The following is a 7,542-nucleotide window of genomic DNA, read 5'->3' on the forward strand; positions in this document are numbered from 1 at the left end:
GTTTCCACATTCCGTGACATGACCTCCTCGCAGAAGGAGGCCACCGCTTCCCATTTCCTCTCGCTACACAGCATTGCCGCTATTATGCTGTGTAGCGAGAGGTTTTATCTTGTCACTTGTGGCGTTATGGCGTATGACGTATGCCACTTAGGTTGGTATCTAGTCCTCGACATTTTTTACGAGATCTTGGAGCTAATAAACTAAGACTTAGCCCCGGATGGAATATGATAATAAGAGCAGCTACTCTAGTTAGTTTGCTACACTATCCTGATTACTAAATCCGGGCGTCTGGCAGCTGTTGATTGGTGGAGGTCAGACTGACAGGCTAGAAATTTTCTTCTTTGACTTCCACCGATGAATATTAGGTTTTTTTCCTCCTCTGCTTTTTTCTTGCTGGTTTGCTTTTTTCCAGCGCTTGTATCTTTTTCTTTTTACAGCTTTTATTTAATAATCTTATTAACTAAAAAATGTATAACTGTTCTAGTATGATCTTCTAATTCTAATTAATTCTTACATTCTAATTAAAAATTCTATCTCTAATTTGCCTCTATAATAGTTTTTACTTTAGTTTTTATTTGTTGCCAACTTTCAAAACAAAAATTAAATTATTTTTTTAATCTTACACAATTACGAGTTTTGAAAACCTAAGATTAATTTCTATTCTAATGGTGTGTTTTTCTAATTTATACATCTTGTTTTACGTAATCTTACACACTTGTGACTTTGAAACAAAATTAAATTTCTTTTCTAGTTATATGATCTAATTTATACATCATCATTTGCGGATTTGGGAAAGCGTCTGAATAAAACTTCAGGTAAGGAAACCTTTATTTATTCATAAACTGAAACAGAACTTCGTGTGGCATGTTACGACTGCATTGAACTGGCACTAACTGGCTGTGTTGTCATTGACAGGGTCGCCATGTAGTGTTGGACGTCAAATGAAACTACTTGCTTGGAGTATAGATGTATAATGTGTAACATAACATAAGTGACAGCTTATGTAGTAGAGTTGTATACACGTGTGAGGGTAAGGCGTAGCACGCACTACACCTTGCGTTAGTCGGCTTTGCCTCTTCCCGGGCCCTTCTTCATTGTTTTGAGCCAAAGCTTGTTTACTTTTTCCACTTGCTCTCATTATCAATATACCTACCATTTTCTGGGGCTAGATTTCCATTTATAAATATTTATCATTTATTTATTTATCATTTATTTAATGCAAAAACCATGGTTATAAAAGGTGTTACATAGAGATTTGGTACATGGTCACCCTGCAAGGGCGTAGCAATGTCTTAAAAACTAGTTAAAGCTAAAAAGTTAATTTATACAAAACAAGATATGTTTAAATTGGTACTTTCAGTGGAAATATAATAATAATACTAACTATGACGCGCCCAATGGCTTCCTGTGTGAATTAGGGAACTCTATCGAAATATCACCAAGCACTCAGCAATACCTACTCCATTTCAAGCGCATCATTAAAACCGTCCCATTTCCAACCGGTACATTACCCAGCCCTACCGTCGTGTCTAGTGTTTGTTAAGACTCGAGTCTATTGAATCCTTTACTTTTAGACTCGACTGCGTTTTTCTGACTCTTATTACTACATCGAAGCTCGAGTCCTTTTTAATTTGTGAGATAACCGAGTCTTTTGTAGAAATTTGAGTTCATGTGAAGAGGAAAAAAAACCTAATATTCATCGGTGGAAGTCAAAGAAAAAAAAATCTAGCCTGTCAGTCTGACCTCCACCAATCAACAGCTGCCAGACGCCCGGATTTAGTAATCAGGATAGTGTAGCAAACTAACTAGAGTAGCAGCTCTTATTATCATATTCCATCCGGGGCTAAGTCTTAGTTTATTAGCTCCAAGATCTCGTAAAAAATGTCGAGGACTAGATACCAACCTAAGTGGCATACGTCATACGCCATAACGCCACACGTGGGAAGTGACAAGATAAAACCTCTCGCTACACAGCATAATAAATTTGATACAGTTGATCATGAAATACTACTGTACAAGCTGAATTACTGTGGCGTACGGGGCAAGGAATTAAAACTTTTCGCATCATACTTGTTAAATAGAAAAATGGTAGTAGAAATGAAATCGATAGAAGATGGTTGTCAAAAAGTATACCGGTCCAGGTTAGCTAAAATTAATAAAGGGGTGCCGCAGGGCTCTATTCTGGGGCCTATTCTTTTTGTAATATTTGTCAATGATTTAATTGATTGCATTTGTAAACAGTTTAGCGATGTTGGAGTAGTAGTTTTCGCAGATGACACAAATGCAATAGTTTCCTCAACTAATACAGAGGAACTGAACAATAAAGTAAATGCACTCCTTAGAAACTTTCAGACGTGGTTCAGTAGCAATAACCTAATCTTGAACATGACTAAAACAAAAGCTATGCTATTTAGAACAACGTCTAGGAATAGAGAGTCCCTCCATGTGAACTTGGAAGGTTCTGATGTGGCTACTGAAGATTGTGTTAGATTCCTTGGTATACATCTAGATAGGGATCTTAACTGGAAAGAGGAACTCAAGTCACTGGGTAATAGCATCAGCTCAGCTTGCTATGCACTTAGGAGCTTACGCGATGAAGTAACTATAAAGCAACTAACGTCTGTATATTACGCATTAGTAGAGTCTCGGTTGCGATACAGCATTAAGTTTTGGGGTCAAAGCTACAAATATAATATAAATAAAGCGTTTGTAGCCCAAAAACGTGCCATCAGAATCATGGTCCGTATCCCGTGGTGGCAGTCGTGTAGGGAACACTTTGTTCGGCTCAAAATCCTAACGGTACCGTGTCTCTATATTCTAGTTATACTGACTGGTGTCGTAAAACACTTAGAGAGATACGAAACCGAGGAAGAAAGAATCTCTAGAATGAACACACGCAGGAAGGACTTGGATAACTTGTTAGCGCCTAAATTGAAAGTTGTTCACCATTGTGTGCGATATCAAGCAGTAAAACTGTATAATTGCCTCCCCACTGAGCTCAAAACAATACATAATGAGAACAACTTTAAATGCCGGCTAAGGGACCATTTAATCAGTAAATGCTATTACGAAATCAACGATTTTATCTGTAATCTGTAATTTATTCTTCGATATGTTCTTAAATTTGACTAAACTAAGCTAAATATAAGACTGTGATTGTTTTTATCTTGTATATTTTAATTTAATCTATAATATGCATGTTATTTATAGAATTGTAATTTATTTTAGTAGCTTGTAAGATATTTCCGACATGATTGTAAAATTGTTATGGAATAAATTATCTTATCTTATCTTAATAGCGGCAATGCTGTGTAGCGAGAGGAAATGGGAAGCGGTGGCCTCCTTCTGCGAGGAGGTCATGTCACGGAATGTGGAAACACCGGCGGCCCGCCACGTTTCGCCAGTCTTCTTAGTTGTTCGTTGTTCTCTCGTCTCGTCAGTAATTTCATAGCTTCTTATCCATTTACGTGATCCAGATAATAACTTAAAATGAGTCCTCCAGCACCAGCTCCTGTTCAAAAAATAGGAATAGTAAAGCAGGTATTATCGGGAGACACTATCGTAATAAGAAAGCAGCCGAGAGGCGGGCCTCCTCCAGAGAAAGTGATAGCCCTGTCGGGCATCACGGCCCCCAAACTCGCTCGCCAGCGCACTGCCAACAATGATGTGGAGTCAAAAGATGAACCTTTTGCATGGGAGGCGCGCGAGTTTTTAAGAAAGAAGCTGGTTGGGAAAGAAGTGATTTTTACATCTGAAAAACCTAATAACTCTACAACTAGACAGTATGGATCTGTGTGGACAAGAAAAGACACCACTAAAGATGAGAATGTGACTGAAGCTTTACTTGCTGAAGGATTGGCAAAGGTCAGAGAAGGCGGGAGAAATATCCCTCAGCTGAAGAAGCTCGTCGACATTGAAGATATTGCCAAATCACAAGGCAAAGGCATTTGGGGCTCTGATATCAATGGGCATGTCCGAGATATCAAATGGACCATTGACAACCCGAAGCAGTTTGTGAACAAGTACAATGGGCAACCCATCAAAGCCATCATTGAGTATGTCCGTGATGGCTCCACTGTCAGGTTATGCTTGCTGCCTGATTTCCATCAAATCACCTTGATGCTGTCTGGAATTAGATGTCCTGCAGTAAAACAAGACGGCGAGTCAGAGCCGTACGCAGAAGAAGCTCGTTTCTTCTTGGAGTGTCGACTCCTACATAAAGATGTGGAAGTGATTCTGGAGTCTGTGAACAACAACAACTTGGTCGGCACCATCCTGCACCCGCAGGGCAACATCGCCGAGGCTCTGCTGAGACAGGGCTTCGCCAGATGTGTCGACTGGTCACTCGCTGTTATAAAATCAGGTGCATCGACGCTGCGAGCCGCCGAGCGCGCCGCCAAGGAGGCCAAGCTCCGCATGTGGACCAATTACGTAAGCAACGCGCCCGTCATCGCCGCCAAGGACAAGGAGTTCACAGCCACCGTGCTCGAGGTGGTCGACGGCGATGCGCTCGTCGTCAAGCTGCCCAACAACACCTCCAAGAAGATATTCCTGGCCAGCATCAGACACCCGCGCGAAAAGAACAGCGCAGATGAAGAGGGTAAGCCATCAATCAGGCCGAAGGGTTTCAAGCCACTGTATGATATCCCCTGGATGTTTGAAGCTCGTGAATTTTTGCGAAAGAAGCTCATTGGCAAGAAAGTAACCGTGACTGTAGATTACATTCAGCCGGCCAAGGACAACTTCCCTGAAAAAACATGTTGCACCGTTCAAGCCAGTGGAATGAACATTGCAGAAGCTCTAGTAAGTAAAGACTACGCAACAGTGGTGAGGTACAACAAAGGCAACGATCAGAGAAGCTCCCACTACGACAAACTGCTCGAAGCGGAACTTAAAGCTCAGAAGGCAGGAATCGGCATTTACGCTAAAAAGGACATCCCGGCTCATCGCATACAAGACACAAGTGGCGACTCTGCAAAAGCTAAAAAATTCTTCCGCTTCCTAAAGAGAGCCCAGAAAACGGAGGCCACAGTCGAATTCGTGGCGAGCGGTTCTAGAATGAGAATATACATTCCTAAAGAATCAGTTGTTGTGACAATCCTACTGGCCGGCATCAACTGCCCGCGCGGCGCGCGTCCCACGGCAGACGGCGGCACGTAGGAGGCCGAGCCCTACGGCGAGGAGGCGCTGCTCTACACCAAGGAGAAGTGTCTGCAGCACGACGTCGTCATCACCATCGAGGAGATGGACAAGGCCGGCAACTTCATCGGCTGGCTGTGGGTGGACAACGAGAACCTGTCCGTGTCCCTCGTGGAGCACGGCCTGGCCTCCATGCACCACACGGCCGCGACCTCCGAGTTCGCTCGCGCCATCAAGACCGCCGAAGAGAACGCCATCAAAAAACGAATCGGTATATGGAAGGATTATGTTGAAATAGAGAAGGAAATCGAGAAGGAGAAGAATGCTCCAGTTCAGGACAGAACCGTCAAATATGATAAAGTGATCATCACCGAAATTACACCGGAAGGCCACTTTTACGCACAAAATATTGAAAATGGTGCAAAATTGGAAGCTTTAATGGATAAAATTCACCATTAGTTCAAAGCGAATGCGCCTTTACCAGGGTCACTTGTACCGAGGAGGGGTCAAGTTTGTGCGGCACTATTTTCTCTAGATAACCAGTGGTACAGAGCCAAAGTAGAAAAGATCACTGAAGACAAAAAGGTTCATATATTCTACATTGATTATGGAAACAGAGAGGTGATAAACTACTCCCGGCTGGCGAACCTGCCCGCGGGCACGGAGTCGGAGCCGGCGTACGCGACCGAGTACTCGCTGTGCTGCGCCAAGTTCCCGGCCGACCCCGACGACCGGCTGGAGGCCGTGACCGTCTTCTCCATGGACACGCTCAACCGCCCGCCGCCGTTACGTTCGTCGACCCCGCCACCAACCTTGACGTCGGCAAGAACCTGATAAAGTAGGGCCTAGTGTTATTGGACGCCGTGCGCGATCGGCGACTGGCGACCCTGGTGAGCGAGTACCGCGCTGTGCAGGAGCACGCCAAGAGCTCGCGGCTCAACCTGTGGCAGCACGGCGACATCACCGAGGACGACGCCGTGGAGTTCGGCGCGCGCCGCTAGCGCTCCGTCTACCGGTTCCTCCACACCTCTACACTACTACTACGTACCGACAGGATCCACCATCCCACATTGTCTGGACGCTATCAACGATCTAAACTTTCTTTTTTGCGCAACTGCTTTGGTAATTCATGGAACTATTAAGACAATTAATTAAAGTTGTGAACATTAACCTCCTGAGCACGACTCGGTATTTTTATAACTTTTATAAACATAATGAAGTAGGTCTACTATGAAATGGGTCTTATTCTGTAATATATTAAACGCGGCAATGACTGCAATGTAGTCAGAAATAATACTTCTCTATATTGAAAAAAGAATTAATCTGTAAATATGCATTTAATTGATTTAGTTATTTATCCTCTGTAAACTGAAATATCACATAACTGGAATAATGTTTTTTGTTAAGATACAATGTCTAATATCAAATTGAAGGAAAGTCACGTCGCAATGGGAACACTCAGGAGGTTAACTGGCGATGTGAACAGAAGTAGCACCAACCGCACGATGTGTACCCTCCGCCACGGACGCCTCGCCTCGCCTTACCCCGACCCGCTTTTAATCTTACACTACCGATATAGCCCTATTGATCTTAAGTAAAATACCTTATAGATTTTAAATCCAGATGTATATACATAATTAATTACATTTATATTTCTGCCAAGCGAGAGCACGACATAATAAAATTAAATTTAATGTCAACTACAAAGTCATACTCTTAATACTATTGTAAATTATAAGTGTTATCAGCAAATCGTACGTACCTATATTATTTACGTCAAAGTTATTTTATTTATTTACATGATCATATTTTATTTTAAGGAAATAAATGAACTGATACTGATTCAGTGTTATTTCAAAATGAAATTCTGTGCTTTAGAGTAAATTTGTGTCAATGTAGACCAAACAAATCACCCAAAGGGGAAGTGCAAGTTGGGTCTTTGATCAAACTATTTGAATTATTTGAGCTGTTGTTAAATAAAAATGATACCTGTCAAAATGAGCGAACTTTCTGTCAAGTGCCCTGCAATAAGCACCTTAACCCATTTCGAGAAATATAGCATTTTTACTGTTACCGAGTAATGTCTTCCTTGGAAACGGTAAATGATTAAAATTGATGTATTTGCATAATAAGATTAATAAGTAGTAAAAATCTATCAATGGATTTTTGCCGTGCTAATGGCGGAGTAAATTATGTTCAAGTTAGTTAGTGCAATACAGGCGCCCGCGCCGCCTGGCGCGGTTGATCTCTGGCAACGGCCTGACAGTGACACCGGACTAAACGGTACTTTCATCGCGCTTATTTTTCAAGATAAATTTTGTCAACGTTGTTTTCCTTTTTTTGTTTGTATATTAGTTTTCGTATTACAATCGTTCTCTTAAGTCTGAATTACTACATAATATA

General features: G+C 42.0%; 1 pseudogene; it reads left to right on the top strand.

Annotated features, from left to right (window-relative positions):
* Positions 1-3,378: 3,378 nt before the first annotated feature.
* On the top strand, positions 3,379-6,240 carry LOC134745037 (staphylococcal nuclease domain-containing protein 1-like; annotated as a pseudogene).
* Positions 6,241-7,542: the final 1,302 nt, after the last annotated feature.

Source organism: Cydia strobilella, chromosome 10, assembly GCF_947568885.1.
Source record: "Cydia strobilella chromosome 10, ilCydStro3.1, whole genome shotgun sequence".
Taxonomy (NCBI): domain Eukaryota; kingdom Metazoa; phylum Arthropoda; class Insecta; order Lepidoptera; family Tortricidae; genus Cydia; species Cydia strobilella.